Below are 19,967 nucleotides of genomic sequence, written 5' to 3' on the forward strand. Positions count from 1 at the left end.
GATGTGGGGCTCGAGCTCGTGAACCGTGAGATCATGACCCGAGCCCAAGTCGGACGCTTAACCAAATAAGCCACCCAGGCGCCCCTACGTTTTTCTAATAATAACACAAAAATGTTTACAATGATTAGTTTTTTTGTTTTTTGTTGTTTTCAAGCGTTTGGTAATGTTTCCTCTGAAGTGGGAAAATGTTCTAGCTGTATCACTTGGTGGTAACTATGCCATCAATGTGGATATATACTTTAGTAACGTGTTGCTTGCCTTCCTTCTGCTAATGTTTGTCAGAAAGTTAAGCTGTGATCTCCTAGCTGCTGGTCCATGGGTCCCAGTGAAGTTTTCCTTTTGGCTGCCAATCCCTGTAGGAGAGACATCGACGTCCATTGATAATGATTGGCTAAATTTTAGTTTACTGCTATCATTTGACAGTTTTCTGAGAAGGTGTGTGAGTCTTGCATTAGAGTATGTAGCTCCTACACAGGAATGCGGTTACAGACATGCTAGAACCTACCAAGCCGGAAAACCCCAGGTTTGGGTGAGGGGCTGAGAGAGTTGGATGAATGAATGTGTTCATCCGAAAGCAGATTGAATCAACCCAAGTAGATTTAAGACCAGCCTTGGGCTTCCCCTGACTCTCCCCCACGAACTTTATTGGTGAGCATCAACACCAACGAGAACGCTGTGACATTTTTTGTCTTTTTAAAAACACTGCAGGAGGATTTAGGGGTGCAAAACCTCCCCCCTCCCCCGCCCACCATCTCAGAGAGACCTGACTGGCCCCAACTACATCCCGTGGCAGCCTGGTGACATTGACTTGTCCCGTGCCCCCACATTACCGTGGGGATGCCACCCCCCCCAAGGTGAGGTCATGGCACCGTAATTAGAGGGGTGCGTTTCAAAGGGGTATCCTGCTCCCAATAGAAGTGAGTGCTTTGGGCGGCAAAGAAGTGAGTGGAGCTAAGGTGGCCTGTGGGAACTGGGGAGATGAGAAAAGGGAGGTGATGCTGCGGGAACAAAATCCTCCCCGAAGCGACACCATCGACATACACACGTGGACTGAGACGTTTACGCTCCTAGCTTTTGAGACCACCACACCCGATATCAGCCTAAAATCTCAATGCAGTTTCCACCGCGGTGTTGAATTTACTGAGGGTCTGGGAGGGCGGACGGTGTCCCCTGACCTCACTGAGATTCGCCTCTTCTAACAAAATTCCAGCTCATGCAGTGGCCTAAGCCATTAGGCCAGTCACGTGACAGCACGTGATTACAGCTACATGGCCTTTTGCTGAGCTGAGTGACACCAACAGAGACTTCCCAAAGGGCCCTGGAGGTTACTTGGGGGAAGCGACTCCGTGTGGATGGAATATCTCATGGAGGAAAGAGCCTCTCTGGATAACTGCCAAAGCTGTATTTCCTGGAGGAGCTTGGAGAGAGGGCCCCTCTCTCTGTAAATCGACCTCGGGACCAGGTTTGGGCTAGCACCATCCCGCAGGGATGCCCTGACTAGCTCTCCCTCCCGCCTCCTGCAGTCTTGCCTCCTGGATCTGACCCTCTCCCACCTTCTTAGGGTACTGACTGGATTACGTCCCAGTAAAGGCAGCATCCCATGGTGGGGCATTAGCGTAGAGCCGATTTATGTCAGTTATAACCAAATGAGATTTAAAAAAATTTTTTTAATGTTTTTATTTATTTTTGAGACAGAGAGAGACAGAGCATGAGCAGGGGAGGGGCAGAGAGAGGGGGAGACACAGAATCCGAAGCGGGCTCCCAGGCTCCGAGCTGTCAGCTCAGAGCCCGACGCGGGGCTCGAACTCACGGAGTGTGAGATCATGACCTGAGCTGAAGTCCCATGCTTAACCGACTGAGCCACTCAGGTGCCCCTAACCAAATGAGATTTTAATCCTGATTTGCTTCGGGGCAGTGTTCTTCATCTTTATTTAATCCTAGTGAGAAGTGTCTCTTCCTTGTCCTACATTCTTGGCTAAATTGAAATCTCTGTAAGTCAGTCAAGTCACCACATCTTTCGTAGGCCTTAAAACTACACACAGTGAATTTTTATAAAGTAAATTGGATATTCTGCAATTAAGTAGGACATTTGAGTTACCCTGAGGCCCAATAGGGGGACATAAATTCCTCCTGGTGATTTTGTTCTCTTTTCCCTACCAGTGTCTGATAGAGATGCTAAGCATCTAGAAGAAGGAGCCTATGCTGGTTAAGTGTTACAAACAAAGGGCATCAAAGTCAGAAATTTTGGAGAAATTGCATGGTAGATTGAAACAGTGACATCTGAATTTGGTAGCTACGTATACAAGGGAAACCAAAACCTTAATATAGAAGTGTCCCTGGGGTGCCTGGGTGGCTCAGTGGGTTAGGCGTCCGACTTCGGCTCAGGTCGTGGTCTCGCGGTTTGTGAGTTCGAACCCCGCATCGGGCTCTGTGCTGACAGCTCAGAGCCTGGAGCCCGCTTCGGATTCTGTGTCTCCCTCTCTCTCTGCCCTTCCTGCTCGCACTCCGTCTCTGTATCTCTCAAAAAAAAAAAAAAAACGTTAATTTTTTTTTTTTTTTTAAAAGAAGTGTCCCTAGTGGAAAAATAAAAAGTCTACTGTCAACTTAACATTATCAGGTACCCCCAACAGTGAAGGCAGATAATTTTCTTTATGAGGCTCTTGTTGATGACCCGAAGCCATGTAGAAAGGCTGTTATCAGGTTAGAGCTAAAAAGACTGTGGTTTTCAAATCCTTCCGGCTTTGAAAGACTTGAAAGTGAGGGCATCCATCCTACCTGAGAACAGATTCCCCCCCCCCCCGGGGGGGTAAGGGGGGGAATACTGAGATGAAATGCTGAGGCATAAGCCTTACATTTCTTCATGCTTTAGGTTTACGTAGTCGTCAGTTACCGTATCGCTTTGAGTTAATCCCTGTGTCGCCATGGTTTTATTCTGATTCAAACACATTTTTAAGGCCACAAAAAACGTTAGTAGTAATCCCAGTTACCATCAGTTAGGCCTCTAATGGGCTCGTTGCTGTGCTCAGTTATTTACAAACATGGCATTCTTTCATACCCACCACAAATTTACGAGGGGAGTACGAGCTGTTAGAAATACACTGTATAGAAATACACTACTTGAGTCCCAAGGCTGATCAGATCGAGGAGAGCGCCCAGGCTTGGCCGGTTCTAAGGCTGCACATTAACCACTCTCCCAAAAGCACATAAACATAGCTTGCTAGTTTTGCCTTTATTTACTGTCATGGATGATGATACAAGAAACAAGCATCCTGGAACTGAACCAGCAGGGCTGTGTTAGAGGCAGACATTTAACTGTCCAAGTGCACGGGCTGGCTGATATCAGCACACATGGGGACCTCTGGGTGTTGGCCTCCTGACCCACCATGGGCTTTCCTATTCCTTTGCAGAGCTGGTCACTAATACCAAGTGACAGAGCACGGCTGAGATTTATGTGTGGATCACACATTGGAAAGAGAGAGAGGGGAAAAAAAAAATTCATCTTGGATCTTGTATCCTGATTTGGGTATCAGAAGAATAGTGGCCTCATAAAATGAATTGGGGAGCAACCCTCCTCTTCTGTGTTTTGTTTTGTTTTGTTTTTTGGAAAGATTTCTGTAAAAATGGGGCTGAATCTTCCCTAAATGTCCGATAGAACCCTCCAGTGACACTGGCTGGGACTGGGGATTTTCAGAAGCACTATATATATATATATATATATATATATTTTTTTTTTTTACTTTTTATGTGAATGTGATTCCTAGAGCCTTTTAATTATGAAATTTTTCTGATTATCAGAGTATTCAGACGATTTGTCTCCTCTTTGCTGACTTTTGGTCTTTTGTGCTCATCGAGGAACTGGCTGATTTCTAATAACTTGTTGGATTTATGAGTGAAAAGTGCTCAGTGGCATTTCTTTATTATCCTCCGACTGGCCGCAGAACATGTTGGGATATCCTGTTTTCTTCTTGATATTGGTGATCTTCAAATTCTCTCTTATTTTTATAAGTCTGGCCGGATGTATCAATTCTGTTGACCTTTTCAAAGAACTACCACTTTGTGGTATTGATTTTCTCTATTGTTTTATTGTTTCGATTTCATTGATTGCTGGGTTGTTGTTGTTGTTGTTGTTTTTTATTTTCTTCCTTCTGTGCATTTTAGCTCTATTTTGCTCTACTTTATGTAGTTTCTTGAGGTAGGAAGTGAGATTGTTGATTTCAGACTTTTCCCCTTTCTCATGTAAGCATTTAGTGCTACGGGTGTCCTCTGTAGCCCTGATTTAGCAGAGTACCACGTACTTTTATGTGCTTTATTTGCATTTTCATTCATTGTATGTGTTTTTTCTTCTTTGAGATTTCCTCCTTGATCTGTGGATTATCTAGAAGGGTTTTAATACCCAGGTGTCTGGAGGTTGTCCTGTTGTATTTCTGTTACTGGCTCTAGACTGATTCCATTACGGTCAAAAAACATACTCTGTATGATTTCAATTCTTATTAGATTGTTCACGTCGGGTTTACGGACCAGGATACGGTCTAACTTGCTAAATGCTCCACACACTCTTGAAAAAGCTGGGCATTCTGCTGATGTTTGGTGCAGTGTCCAGACGTGGCAGTTACATCCTGTTAGTTTATTTCATTGTTCCGATCTTCTATATTTCTGCTGGTTTTCGGCTTACTAGTTCTCTCGGTTGCTGAGAGGCCACAGTCATGACTCCAACTCTTAAGAAGTTCCTACAGTCCTGACATGAATCTCAGGGCAAAGGTTTCCCTGAGGTCCGAGCATGCAGGGGAGACTTTGAAAGTTATTTAAAGCATGTTTACGGGGCACCTGGGCGGCTCAGTCAGTTGGGCGTCCGACTTCGGCTCAGGTCATGATCTCATGGGTCATGAGTTCGAGCCCCGCGTCGGGCTCTGTGCTGACAGCTCGGAGCCTAGAGCCTGCTTCGGATTCTGTGTCTCCCTCTCTCTCTGCCTCTCCCTCACTCTCTCTCTCTCTCTCTCTCAAAAATAAACATTAAAAGATAAAATAAAATAAAATAAAATAAAATAAAATAAAGCATGTTAACATTTGGGTTCCTTGCCCCCCCCCCCAAATAAGAAAGAAATGTTTCATTTCCTTAAGAAAAGTTAGAAATAGTCTGGAAAGGAAGGCGCTGGGACCCGTGGGTCCGGGTCGGCTGTTCCTAGACATGGTGCCCGCATCCCTCTCTTCTCCGACTTCCAGCACTTTGCCTAATGCCCGTGATGATACTACTTTCGGGTTAGCTACAACAGTAATGTAGATGCCTGTCTACAACAGACAGCCCAACAGTTCTGCCCTTCCGGGGGATCAGGAGAGTCGGGATTCTTGAATGTCGGGAAAGTAGAACCATAGGAAGATAGAGCAGCCGCGGAGCAGAGCAGGAAGGGGGGAAACGCAATGCTTGAGCGAGCCCTGAATCCGTTTAGGTTATAAGGGCAACCGATCCTTTGGTGTCGATTTTGCAAACCGAGGGGTTACGGGTCGGGTGGCCTCTGCTTTCTCGGCGCCTTTCCTGCGCCCCTCCCCCGCTCGGGCTGAATGCTTCGTTTGTGCTAAACACCGGTTTCGTGGAGCGCTTTCCATGAAAATGTTTCACTTTTGAAATGATAGCTCAGGAGGAAGCCGGGAAAGGGAAATCTTCAATAACGCATCCTGCGGGGCAAAGGCCCAGGCAGCTTTTGTGGGGCTTTTCCTTAAGCCTGTTTAATTTCCTTCTGCTCTGGTCCTGTCCAGGGATCTGTGTTGGGTAAATGACGAGCCAACCCACCTTGCAAAGCGGAACTGGAATCCTTGCAGGAGACGGTGGCGGGGGTGGGGGGGTGGGGGTCTTTAGAATTGTTCGAGCTTCTTCACTCACTCTGCCACTTGTGTTTAACCTAAGCCTCCCTTGGACTTTTTCTTGCACTGTGCTCAACAGCCGTCATGAGGAATGCAGAGTAGGAATAGAATTTAAACGCTCCGTTTGGTTACGTGAGACTGAGGGTCAGCCTCCTGCCCCATGGGGAGGCTCTCTCGTCAGAGCCAGAAAGGGGGCTTCTACCCCCTCAGTGTTTCCAGATTCAGTGACACGTGTTGGTTGCAAAAACCCCTTAGCAAGCTTCCTCAGTCTGGTGGAGTCTGACTTTGAGAGATTCTGCCCTTGGGTTTGAACTTAGTACCACATACATGGCAGGCTCCAAGGAGAACATGCAGACAAGAGTACGATACCTTCCAGAAAACTTGGAGATGTGTTATCACCCCTCCCCTCCCCCTTCGTGAGACAGAAGTTGGAGCTTCCCCACCTCTCGGAGTAGAGAAAACGGTCACAAGCCTTGCAAACAGGCTTCCCGCTGTCCAGTGAATCAGAAAGAAGAATGATGGATGCAGATAACGAGTGTCTGCAATGAATTCAAAATATATGTAAATAAAAGGCACACAGAAGAACATCGAGGGGGGAGAAAACCAGGTCAGGGCATGTAGATATCCTGTTTGTTTCATTTTGCTAACTGATGATCGGATAACAGCATAGTCCAGGAATCTTTGGGGACACCCTGACCTTTAGGATATAGATTGCATTGATTCAAACCTCCATTCTACATAGCCAGGAAACCTTTTGTGTGTAGAATTGGGTGGGGGGTAGCCCGTCAGAAATACTAACTCTGTAACGGTCCATTGGATTTTTCTGTGCCTCTCTGGATTCCTGGGAAGAGCTTGGAAATGCTGTTCTCACTCCCTCACATGGTGTGGGTGTTACTGTACCCGGTGCTCCCTAAAATTTAATGAGCATGCATTCCACCCGGGACCTTGATCAAATGCACATAGTGACACAGTAGTTCTGGGGTGAGTCTCGAGATTCTGCATTTCACGCTCACGCACAGGGGATGCTGAGGCTAATGGTCTGTCATCTGGGGAGCGATGTCGTAGCTGGCAAATTTTTAATCGTGGCTGGTCTGTGCTTAAGCTGTTGTAAAGGGACGGAACCTGCACAAATTCACTCTACAGCTGGATGTTATTTCTATTTTAGGCAAAAATCTAATACTTCATAGCTATCCTATGACTCTTAGGAATTGTAGCCAGTGAGTGTTTAGAATTAATGTGCTAATGTGTACAGATCCAAATTTTGAGATAGAAAGTAAATACAGCATGATTCCACTACCCAGTGGGAACTCTTAAGTGCTGAAAGAATGAATAATATATGTACCTATTTTATATGTTTTTGAGAGACAAAGATGCTCATGAGTGAAAGAGGGGGGTAGAGAGAGCGAGAGGGAGAGAGAATCTCAAACAGGCTCCGGACCCAGTGCAGAGTCGGACACGGGGCTCAATCTCATGACTGTGAGATCATGACCTGACCCAAAATCAAGAGTCGGATGCTCAACCAACTGAGCCACCCAGGCTCCCTGTGTACCTGTTTTCAAGTTAACGTGCACACAGAGGATTAGGTGTGGGTGTGTGTGTGTATGTGTGGGTGTGTGTACGTGTGAGAGAGAGAGAGGGCAGAGAATGTGCGAAGATTTAAAAGGCTAAATGGGACCATCTATCCATCATCCATTTCAAATAGGAGTAAGAGCAAAGCTATAGTTAAATGTTATGAAATCAAATAGAAAGACAGCCTAGGGGTGCCTGGGTGGCTCAGTTGGTTAAGCGTCTGACTTCGGCTCAGGTCGTGATCTCCTGGCCCGTGAGTTCGAGCCCTGTGTCGGGCTCTGTGTTGACAGCTCAGAGCCTGGAGCCTGCTTCGGATTCTCTCTCTTTCTCTCTGTCTCTCTCTCTCTGCCCCTCCCCCTGCTCGTGCTCTGATCTCTCTCTCTCTCTCTCTCTCTCTCTCTGTCACATAAATAAATAAACGTTAAAAACAATAGAAAGCCTAACACGCCGACCCACATCAACAAACAAATACATATACATTTTTCAAAGTTGGACATTTGCCCAAGGAATAGGTCACAGACTCTGGGCCACTTTCAGGGGTAAAATATGTTCGGATTTTCGTGTGCTTAGTGACTTGGGAATTTCTATAAATGTAAAGTAACCACGTTCTCGTCAAAACCCATTTCCACCGACTAATTCTGAAAACGTTCAGGTGGTAGGGAATAACCAGGCCCTGAAAATCTGCTCGTAGCATCCTTAGTTCAGGACTCTGCCCCCTTCCCTTTTGAGTGTTTACCAAAGGAGTGGGCACGGCGGTATCTGTGGTGGAAAGACGTAATCGTCCGTGACGCATGCGTATTTGAAAACAGCCGCAGCCGCGGCTCCTTTCCTGATAGGTCTGCGCAGAAGTTCAATGAGCAGTAACATATGAGCCTCCTTTTTCCTTGTAGGAGTCCTGTTTGTGTTGTGATAGAATATTGTGCATATGAACATCTCCTAGTAAGAAAAAAAGATTATTGTCTCTTTAATGTTGTTCCGAAACACGTTTGGGATGGCGAGAAATGTACCTTGATGGGGTCTGTAAATTTTTTTTAACCGGAGCACTTGTGTAAAGTTGACAGTGAACCCTGTATTTTTAGCTTGACTTCTTCGTCAGCATCAATGCAATAGGAGTTTTATCTGTAAAAAAGTCTTTCTCTTTCTTTGTTCTTAGGGTGCTCCTCACCTTGAAAGAATTTAGAATACCAGTATGACGAATAAAATACATTAATCTCTAGGTAGTGGGATTTTCTTTTTCTTTTTTTAAGTTTATTTATTTTGAGAGAGAGAGAGAGAGAGAGAATGGGGGAGGAGCAGAGAGAGAATCCCAAGCAGGCTCCTAGCTGTCAGTGCAGATCAACTCCGATCAGCACAGAGCCGGACACGGGGCTCAAGCTCATGAACTGTGAGATCAGGACCTGATCGAAATCCAGAATCAGCTGCATTTAACTGACTGAGCCACCAGGCGCCTCTGGTTTCTCTTTTTTAGTCTTAAATCGCCTTCCCCAAGCTTGATGGTTTTTAAAAATATTTATTCAACTATTCTACGTAAAACGCACATACATGTTAATGTTTAAAACCTGGTAAGTCAGATTATTTTTTAGATACATTTTTTAAAATGTATAACCAATAATCACTCAGAGAAGCAATGCAGAAATTGTCACACTTGACCACTCTGAGGTAGCCATTTGTACCCTTGGGGGCGTGCATTATTATGTTCCTAAAAGCCGAGGGGGTCAGTTATCAAAGAGTTACACGAGGATTTAATCGTCTGATTTCTGTTAACATCAGTGGAAGTCACATGGATAAATCCTCGTGGAACATGCTGTTCTGAAAATATGAGTCTGGAAAAGGTTTCTATGGAAATACTCATGTGTTTCTTTCATTAATTGGTCTAATTATTCCATTTACTGAAATGGGAATGAGAAGCTGGGGTTATGGGAAAGGATAACATTATTAGGAACAATAATAGGAATTATGCTATTTTTAGGTCTGAAATCTTAACAGGTTACCAAGACAATACAGGTGGCCAGGTTCCCTCTGTCCCCGAGGAGGTTATAGTAAAAGAGATTTATTCAACGTGTTTCTTTTTTTCTTTCTTTTTTTTTTTAAGTTTATGTGATGGTGGGGGAGGGGCAGAGAGAGAGAGGGAATCCCAAGCAGGCTCTGCATTGTCAACCCGGAGCCAGATGCAGGGCTCCAACTCATGAACCCTGAGATCATGACCTGAACCAAAGTCTCATACTTAACAGACGGAGCTACCCAGGCTCCCTCACAACATGTTTCTAATAATTTCTTTGGCACTTTGCATTTTATGTAGCAAAGTGTTTACATATTTATTAATTAGGTAGTTAAGCACTCCTGGTATGATTGGGATTTCTGCTTTTCTATAAAGATAAGGAGTAAAACAGATCATAACAGTACCTTTTATTTTATTTTATTTTTTATTTATGCGACAAAAAGTGGCAACAGTAGTTTGTTAGCGAAAAGACTTGGATTAGAGATGGCAAGGAAAGAAAAGTGGCAAGAAAAGCAAAACTCTAACATTCCCCTGCGGAGTTCCTAAGAGAGAACCTGAACTCCTTAAACGACCGAAAGGGCAATTCCAAGTGGTCAGGTTTACTGATGATTTTGCTGAACTAAATGAAGAGAAGTTAGGATGTTTTGTGAGGTATGTAGTCTCGGCCCAGCCTTCTGAGTTCCTCTCCGTTTTCTTTCTGGTTCATTTGTTGTCAGTTTCTTGTTAATTTCTGCCCTGAGCTATGCCCAGAGCTAAAAGTCGCCCTGGTTTTCAGCCCCTCCTTTCTTTGGAAGCGCTTGGTTGTTTCCATTCTTCAAGGTCCGGCTTCATTGCTTCACCGTCTCCAGGTCTGCCTTCTCATTTTATTTACTTTCTATCTAATTCTCTGGACCTCTCTTTTTCCTTTTTCTTTCTCCTTATCATAAATACGCTTTTCACTCCACACTCGAGGTGATTTCATATCATGCTCTGGTTGTCTGCATTTCTTCTCATTTTAATGTAGCCAATTTATTTCTTTCCATCCCGCACACTCCTTTCCATTATGAGATAGGACACCTCATTCTTCCAGAGACATTCATGATCCAACATTCCAATGATGAAGAAGAATGTACTGGGTTTTCCCCGCCTTCTTTTTTTAAAAAAAAATCTTTTTAATGTTTATTGTTGAGTGAGAGAGAGAGACAGAGTGTGAGCAGGAAGGGGCAGAGAGAGAGAGAGAGAGGGAGACACAAAATCCCAAGCAGGCTCCAGGCTCTGAGCCCGACGCAGGGCTCAAACTTGTGAACCATGAGATGACCTGAAGTCTGACGCCTAACGGACTGAGCCACCCAGGGGCCCCCTCCCCACCTTCTGAACACAGAACATGAAGGGTTCTTTTTTTTTTTTTAATCTTTATTTTAGAGAGAGAGAGAGAGAGAGTGAGCAGGGGAGGAGCAGAGAGAGAGGGGAAACACAGAATCCGAAGCAGGCTCCAGGCTCTGAGCTGTCAGCACAGAGCCTGATGCGGGGTTCGAACCCACAGACTGTGAGATCATGACCTGAGCCGAAGTCAGACACTCGACCGACTGAACCACCCAGGCGCCCCAGAACATGAAGAATTGTAAACTGTCCTCTCCACCTTGCTGTCCTGAGAGCCAATATAAAGTTACCCTCCGAGTTAGTGAATTCGCTCGGAATTTCTAGTGATAAAAAAGGGAAGAGTATCTTTAAGAATGTTATTTTTATTTTGTTTCCCAAATTCGGTGACGCCATGGTACCCACAGGAAAGTTGTGTTTGCATTTGTCACTTCCAAGGGGTTTACTATTGCTTCGACCTTTGGGTGTTCCTTCTTTGAATGGGGAGGAGTGTACAAATCATGAAATTTGAAGGATACAATCTCAAAAGTCAGCAGTCCTGAAATACGCTTTCTTTTCTGCTGTCTTCGGATGTGGCTGCTTTTTTCAGGGACACAAGTGTATATTCAGCTCAACCAGTCTGCTTGCACCCACACTTGCTGGTTGGCCCCTTCCCCAGACCATCAGCGTATGAACAAATTCTCCCCCCCCCCCCCATCCCTGAAATGCCAGGGGTCTTCCTGTCTACATGAGTGGCTCCTGAACGTTATAGTTCAGAGCCGAGCAGCGATCTCTATAACCCAGAAAGACTGCAGGATTGTTGGGCCTGGGAGCAGTAGTATAATTCTCAAAAAAAAAACCACGATGACTCACGCACTCATTTTAGAGCCAGTGGGGGTCAGATGCTTACAAGTAGGGTCACTAATTGATTCAGTTGTTACAGCATGATTCCATGGCACAGGCATTTCTGCACATCTGTTCAGTTGGAAGAGCGTGTCCACAACGTGCAGTGGCTTTCACACATAAGCTCTTGTCCAAATCCCCAGAGCTGCCACGGGGCCTCCCTCCGTGGCCTCTCCCAGGTGCTACTACTCCCAGCTGCCTGCTGACCCTCCCCCTGGCCGCCGCGGTGGTTTCCATGCCCTTCAAGGACTGCCACCAAGCCCTCACTGCCTGCTGACGTGACGTCTTCTCCGGGATGCCCCTCACCATTTCCCTGAAGGTCACGGAGAGACTCATTATAATTGCATTTTCAACACTCTCCCGGATGCCCTTAGTCTTGTGTTTGGTTTTTATTTTTGTAGGGGGTCCAGCACCATTGCGCTTCTCATGAGCCATGTGGGTCGTAGCTGTTTTGGGAATAAGAAAGTAACGGCAGAAAGAGGGGGCAGAGCAGCGCCCCAAACACACTTCGCAGCACGCGGGGTGGTGCGGCGGAGCTCACGTTGGAGGCAAACGAGAGAACACGCGATGATAGAATTTGCCGAGCCAGCCCCAAGGGGCCGTTAGGTGCATTTCCTCCCCCCCCCCCCCCCAATAGCAACTTACAAACAAACGGCCCTCTAATTACTCACCTAGGCCCAGAGGGGGTTAGCCAGAGTGAGGGTGGTATTACACGGCTGAGATCAGAAGGCTTGGGGCGCTCCCGGGTGAATCTTGATGGACACCTGGATTTCTCCACTCGAGATTAACTAGATCTATCTGGGAGGAAAGGCTCCGCTCCTACTGCGGAGGTGAGTCAAAGAGAAGGACCCAAGACATAAATCAGAGAGAAGAGCTCCTGTCTTGCTGAAAATTGTGGCAAGAGTTAAGAGAAAATCGTTCTGATGAGGAACTTTTGCTGTTTTCTTTTGCATACGTAACTTCTGTAAATTGTCAAAACGACACAGTACTTGCAGTACAGGATTTTTTTTTAAAAAGACACGAAAACTCCATGCCCACGCAATAATGAATTATAATTACTTTTGCCTCTTCTTTCTCTGCCTTGGAGCTTATGTATGTACACGTTGTAGACGTATACGTGCATTGCAATCCCAGATTATGCCACTTCCTTCTTAATATGGCATTTTTACTTACCCGAAACTCCTTTTACATTTGCACGGAAACTAATTCTTCCAGTGTGTCTGTGACACTCCCTTTTTCAGATGTAGAATCGTGTTGGCAGAGGACATGCATGTTGACCCAGAACATTCTAAACAGTATACAAAACAACTCCTAGAACTCATTAGGGAATTTAACAACGTTGCAGACTATAAGGACGATATATAGGAATCAATATACAGTGCACAATATTTATATATATATTTGCAGGAAACAAAGGGAACGTTGGCAAATTCAATTTGGAATAGTGTGTGACAGTTTTCAGAGCAATCATAGCCATCGCCCTGCTCCCAGCCCAGTAGGTCCAGGGCGCCTCAGGGCATTGCCTCAGTCTTTGGGGATCACTCCCTGTGAGCCCCTCCCCCCCCGCACGACATCTTCTAGAATCACAGCAGTTCTAGTCCTTGTGTTCCTGGCTTCTCCTTCAGAGCAAAGGCAGAAGCATATAACGGGTGAGGGGGAAAGACTAAGGCTTTCACAATTCTCATTTTCTAGCTTCTTCAACTTCCAAGTCCAACAGATAGTTCATAATAAACTGTTTAGTTATTGGCTTGCCGCTGCTCTCCCCAAGCTGGGAGGACTCCGCAGAAGTTTCAGGGTATTTTTCCACCGGCTGTCAAGGCCTTTGTCTTTTTAATTTCCCATTGTTAAAACTGATACAATTCAAGGGGCTCAGGCTCTTTGCATTGGAGTCTACCTCAAGTGCCTCTGTGAACGGGCCCCACAAAGGAGATGGTTGCCTTGGCAACAGGAATGTGGCAAAAAAAAAAAAAAAAAAAGAAGAAGAAAGAAAGAAAGAAACAGGGAACATTTGCTCCCCACCTCCTTCCCTAGTGCCCCTCAGCACTGCGGTTTGCCAGGCACAGAAACTACAAAATCGAGACAAGACTCCCTGCTCTTGATCAGTCAGTGACCGGAAGGTAATACTACCAACCACCTGCTCTGTTTTCCCGTTAATAAAGACAGTTCAGCTGTGAAATGGGCATTTTCTCATTATGACTTTAGCTGATCTTTTTTAGACAGGTAAACTTGGACAAAGGGGAAACTGGGTTTTAAGAAATCTGTGCATGTTCGTGTGTGTGTGTGTGTGTGTGTGCGCGCGCGCGTGCGCGCGTGTGTGGTTGTCCTAATGAGCTGAATTTCAATGACTGGTAGCACTTTTACATTTATTTTCAGCCCCTGAAATTTGCATCAAAGGTATTTTTAAATCTCTGGCAGGACTTCATGGCATGTTTGGCGACCGCTGTGAAAATTAATGCATTAGTTTGGCAAAACTTACAACATACTTATTGAGCATACTTCTAAATAAGCTCCCAAATGCCTTGGGCCCCCCCCCCCGATTAAAAACAGTAAGGCAAATAGAGACCCGTGAACGTACAGATAGGTGATCTCTGAAGTCTAATTTCAGAGATGTCATTGGGCAAGTCTGGGGATGAACTGATGGGGTTTTCAGCCCTGAGCTCTCACTGTGCCCCAGGATATCAGTAAAGCCACGTCGGGAGCCCAAGCTTTACCTCTTCCCAATGCACTTTATCCCTCTTCTCTGTAGTTTTTTTCTTCTCAGAGCAATGAAAGAGAATATGCATACTGTACGGTTGTTGGTTTCTGAGATTCGGCTGCTGGGCTTGTCAGTTATTGAAGGGTATTTACTGTACTGCAAGCTTTTGCTTCTTTTACCGAGGAATTTTAAGAGTTTGGCAATAGATTTAGCCTCCTGTCCAGGAACAAGTCTTTCGCACAAGTAACAAAGCTCAGAGAACTAGGATCTGCTTTGAGTGTAGGGGTAGGCGTAAACCACTTTACTTTCTTACACTTCTGGGGGCTACAAGGCCAATATTGAGCCCTTCTGAGCCCTCTTTCCTTGGCTTGCAGAAATCTGCCGCATTCTTTTTTTTTTTTTTTTAATTTACTTATTTGAAAGAGAGAGAAAGTGCAAAAGTGCAAGCAGGGGAGGGGCAGAGAGAGAAAATCCCAAGCAGGCTCCCCCATGGTCAGTGCAGGGCACGATGCCGGGCTCCATCTCACGAGTCGTTGAGATCATGACCTGAGCCGAAGTCGGACGCCGAGCCCGTAGCAGGATTCTCGCACAGAGAGTCGCGACACCAGGCTTTTCTGTCCAGGAAGCCACTTTATTCGTGCCGGCACCGCTCACTTGGGTTCGTACCCGAAGAACTGAGCCCCGAGCACCATGTAGCATAATTTTTTTCTGTATTTTCTACCTCTTTGCTTCTCATCTTTGGTAACACACAAACGTGCAGTCTGATTAAGTGGTCTCGTGTTACAAGGTCATGAGGGATGTTGTCACGTGCGCGCATAGCCAGGTTGCTTTGAGGTGGTTTCCCCCCTCTCCCTTAGGGAGGGGACCCTACCGCAGACCAACTGAGCCACCCAGGTGCCCCTACCCATTCTTTTTAAACCGAGGAGTTGAAGAGAGATGTTAAGATGCAAACCCCATGTGCTTTGCCGAAGCATCCTTATAATCTTGTCAACAAACACGAGCCCATCAGATTCTTTTACCGCCAGCTAGAATTAACCAGAACAGAGACGGCATCTCTGTGTTCCTTTTCATTTTAAGCCACTCTGACGTGGCAGGAGTGACATTATACCTTCAGGAACTGGATGGCATATATTAAACATCGCATTGTATCCGTGTGTGTTTGTAAGTGGAGATTAAAAACCTAAAAAGGGCATGCTGGGGTTTATGCAAGAGGCTGTGAAAACCAGAGTTAAAAGACACCGAAAGCTTTCTTTGTTTTACTTTTTTTTTTCCCCCTCCCTTTGTTGTTGTTGTCTTTGTTGCCGGTTTGTGGTGACAGTAACTGACTATAAATTATGTAGCTCCGTGATGCCAGCTCTCGGCACCCCGGGAGCCCTCTTCCTGTTCCAGTTCACACGGGTGGCCCTCAGGGTCTGCAGTATTGTCGCAAAGACCGCTCCGCGAATCTGTACATTTGCCTGGTGGTAACAGCCAGCACTTGTAGGAGGACTGCCATCTGGCTCTTTCTGCTAGATTTGTAGCAGGAGTCTCTGTTGGCTTTGGGGAATGTGAGAGTCTCCAGGGAAGCCAGAACCTCTGTGAAATCACCACAGATGGCTTTATTTTGGGAGCCAACAGGCGTGGAAGGAGAGGTAGGAAGTAGAAAAATCAATCAGTCAGGAGTTTAATGTCTGTCGGCCTTCAAGGGACTGGAGATGAATGTCGTTGATTTATTAGGACTCGAGTATGCACCTGGGAGAATTTGGAGGCGTCGTAAAAGCCAATTGCAACTTTAAAGACTTCCGAGTTAAAGACCCCATCACCGAACGGTAGATGTTAGGCTTTTCTTCAGGAAAGGCGATGATGCGATAGAAATCGGCCACGGGAAAAATGTACTTGCAGAGTCCCCAAGTCATTGCTTTCCAAGAGACGTTCCCCCCATATCAGGATGAGGAGGGGGAGCTTATACAAAAATGCAGATAACTGGATTTTTCTGAATCACTGAAGATTGCACACCATCTCTCCCTAGGGCTTCCTCCGTTTTTACGGGGAGGCTGCTTTTCTCTAGTCTCTCTAAAAGCCCTTTAAAAACAAAAAAACAAAACAAAAAAACAAGTATAGCTGATTCTAATGCGCAGGCAAGATCAGCTTTTCCAAAATACATTCTTAAGGAATTCATATGCCATTAGTATTTAAGTGGTCAAGGATGACTTCATTTCTCAGCCCAAACAGCTCTCCTTGGAGCCGCCTTCTGATTTTTATTTCCTTCCCTCTTTTCTAAAGAACCCAAGGGCAGGCTACCAGTAGGTTCGAACCGGGTGCAAATTTCCTTCCACACTTTCCAGCGAGTCTACGTCGCCGGGAATACTAAGCGATGAGGCAAATGTTTGTCTTCTCTAGATCTAGGGCTGTGTTCAGAGACCATTACGACAGTGGCAGAGCAGTTAGATACAGGCAAGATACGTGAAGAAAGTGACATCCGGCCAGCAAGTTTGACTGCTTATAAGGCAAAGCTACTTATATCATCTCTGTGCTTTCATGAGTGTTTCTTCTTCGTATAGTTACGTGAAGTTATACAGCAACTCCTCCGTGAAGACAGGGGCTTGCCGTTAGACCATAGCCTTCCTGCACTGCCTTCTCGTCCTCTGTGCCTCGATGCCCAGGGAGGGTGTCCCATTGAGGTTATCGGCAAAGTTGGTTTTCCACTCTGTTTTTAAGAGGAACACTTTCATCTTCCCCAAGGGAAATATCATCCGAGTGGAACCAATGTGATTCTTTCCTGTTAGATATGGTGGCAAGTGGAAGCTAAGATACCATGGATTTCCATCTGTTGTGAATTTACAACACGTTTAAATAGCAAAGACCTTTTTCTAAACAAAGAGCCCTCAACACCAAAGTCAAAAACTTTTATAATAACTACACACACACACACACACACACACACACACACACACACACTCACACACACACTCACACACACATACGGAATATATATTATTTTTCTTACACATACAATGTTTTTCTAAAAGTTAGCTGATATTTCCTCATATATTTTTACACCAATATTACAGAGATATTGTCATGGAGAATATTCTTCTTTGTGGTGGTAGACAAGCTAGACCATACTTTGACTACTGTACAAATGATATTTGTGATGCTATTAGGGAAATGCTGACATTATGTCCCAATTCTTGTGTATTTGCTTTTTATGCACCATCAAAAATGTTGGCAACAGATGCGATACTCTTCAGGGTATTAGTATATTGGACCCTCAGCCTGAGACTTGTAGGTCCTCATGCATTTTTTCTCATTATAATGTCTACTTATTTCTGGTGAATTTTGGATTCGTGGGGGCTAAAAGGCTGGGAAAGGAAAACATCCTTGACCACTTCTTACCAGTTGACCCCAATGGGGTCAATATAAACCTCCTGTAGCAGCCGCACAGGCAAGATCTCCCGAATGAACGAATAGCAGATGTCACAACTTCCTAAAATCATAAGACCAAATTCTGGACAAGATGCTTCTAGGCGTGTGACTGAATCCCGATTCAAAGACTTGCATATGTTGAGGTTTCGTTAAGTCTTCATTTGACATTGGATTGATGGCCAGGAGTTTAAAACCAGATGGGACCTTTGAAGCCAAGTCAGCTATAAAGCCCCATCATTCCCAAGATCACTTAGTCCTAGTGGGGAGGGGTCACGTCTGCACTGTACCTCAGTGATTTCTTTTACTAAATGTTCCTGATCCTAATGCTTAGGCCGACTGGGTTCTCTGAAATACTTGAGACTTCGGAAATAACCGCTGGAGAGCTGAATCAGGGGACCTCAGTAGGGGACACAAACACAGCATGAAACAATTAGACCGGATAAAGGAAAGCACCTCGCACATAGGTCTTAGATTAGTGATTCTGTGTGTCTTTTTAAGAAGATGATTTCACAACTGGGGTTGAGGAAACCTATCAAAAGTTTTCTAATATAATCCAATGACCTACTTTGGGTGCATTAAGTTCCCAATGCTTCTGATTCATAGTTCCCCCACCTTTCTCATTTCTGCCCCTCTTGGTTATTTCTCTTCTAACTTGGCTCTTGGTAGAAGAGGGCAGGATTCTTGTGGAGCCGTAGGACAACTCTTAAGAGAGTCAACTCTACCTTGTGGGTTCACATCGCAAAGGACCACCTAGAACTTTGGTTTATGCATTCGATAACGTTTTTGAGGTCTTAATGTGTGTGGAACATCCAGCTGTCATTGACATACCTTGTGAAGGGCAAGGAGTTTGGTGGTGTCTTCCTGATCCACCTTGAATAGCAATCAAGTATTCAGTGATATCCCCTCCAAATTTGCCATCACCTAATATTTGTAGAAACATTCAAAAATTGTTATCGACAGTAAGATTTTGCTAATGAGCATTTTGGGGTCCAAATACGATTTTTAGGTGGCATTCAAATACTGAGGCAGGCTAAAATGTTTAAAGTGGCCTAAAAAGGTTTTCATTTGTGTTAGGAAATTAAGTGTCAGTGTCTGTTCTTGTCTCCTAGAAGAGTCTGGTGAAAGTTTTAACCTTTGTTGACACGAGGCAAAAAGATAGAAGGCTGATGGAAATAATCGTTTTAGTTCTTGTGAAATCTCTTAGAGACGTATTTGTCAAGAAAAAATTACAGCTGTATTATATGCCTCGTTTGGGATGATAAATACTAGCGTTTTTAGAAATGATTACTTTTAATACTGTGGCTCTGATTTTAAAACCTGACAGCATGCACTAGAAATATAAAATTTGACCGACATAAAGCAGGGTGACCTCAGATTTCAGTGTTTTTCCCCCCTCTGTGTATGCTTTTTTATTTTTACTCTCCATGGGCTGATATGTGCCCCTGGTCTTCAAGATTAAATTTGGATTGTTACGTGCTTTCCTCCATTAGCCCTGTGGGGACATAGCAGTTTAGAACACGATGGTTGGAAGTTAGGAATTGGCCTCATTAAACATCACACCTGCATCCCTAACCCCGGGTGACCTTCTCGACTACAGTTTTGTTTGGTCACAGAAGAGGACAGTAAGAATACAGAACTACTAGGCCAAAGAGGGAACCCTGGGTCATGTTTTGTGTGAGTTTTGGTTTTCTGTTTGCATGTATATGCATTTTGTTTTTCTAAATGGTCGTGTGTCATAGCCTCTGGGTCTGAAGGTCTCTCTTGTCCAGCAAGAGAGCTGGATGCAGGATTGAAAATGCGTGAGAGGCTAATGTCCGGGAGGAGACGAGGGCCCCGAATAAGGGTCCTTGCCCTGTTTTTATTGGGATCAGAAGGCTTACAAGTGTGATGGTCGTCCACAAAGAGACAGTGTGATATTGAACGTTAACTCATGGGTGTGAGGGGAAGGGGGTTTTGAAGATATACAGTGTTAGGGGTTTGGGTCAATATAAAACGAAATCGTGGCGCCTGGCGGATGGTTGTTTCCAGCAGACATGAGGTGCCACCTCTCTTTACCTAAACTGGCCTAGGGGTCAAGACCATCAGAGAGAGCTACCTCAGGGTCAACAAGGCACCTTTCTTTTGCTGATTAACTCCCCTCTGGGCACCTTCCCTCCAGACGTCTATAGCCCTCCTTACCTGTTTACCTAATTTGGTCCTTCCTTC

General features: G+C 45.1%; 1 protein-coding gene across 27 annotated transcripts in view; it reads left to right on the forward strand.

Annotated features, from left to right (window-relative positions):
- Positions 1-19,967, forward strand: part of ARPP21 (cAMP regulated phosphoprotein 21) — a 156,369-nt gene that overhangs the window by 105,049 nt on the left and 31,353 nt on the right. The gene's annotated exons all lie outside the window — the stretch shown is intronic.

Source organism: Herpailurus yagouaroundi, unplaced genomic scaffold (assembly GCF_014898765.1).
Source record: "Herpailurus yagouaroundi ecotype Mexico unplaced genomic scaffold, PumYag 159, whole genome shotgun sequence".
In the NCBI taxonomy this organism is placed as follows: Eukaryota; Metazoa; Chordata; class Mammalia; order Carnivora; family Felidae; genus Herpailurus; species Herpailurus yagouaroundi.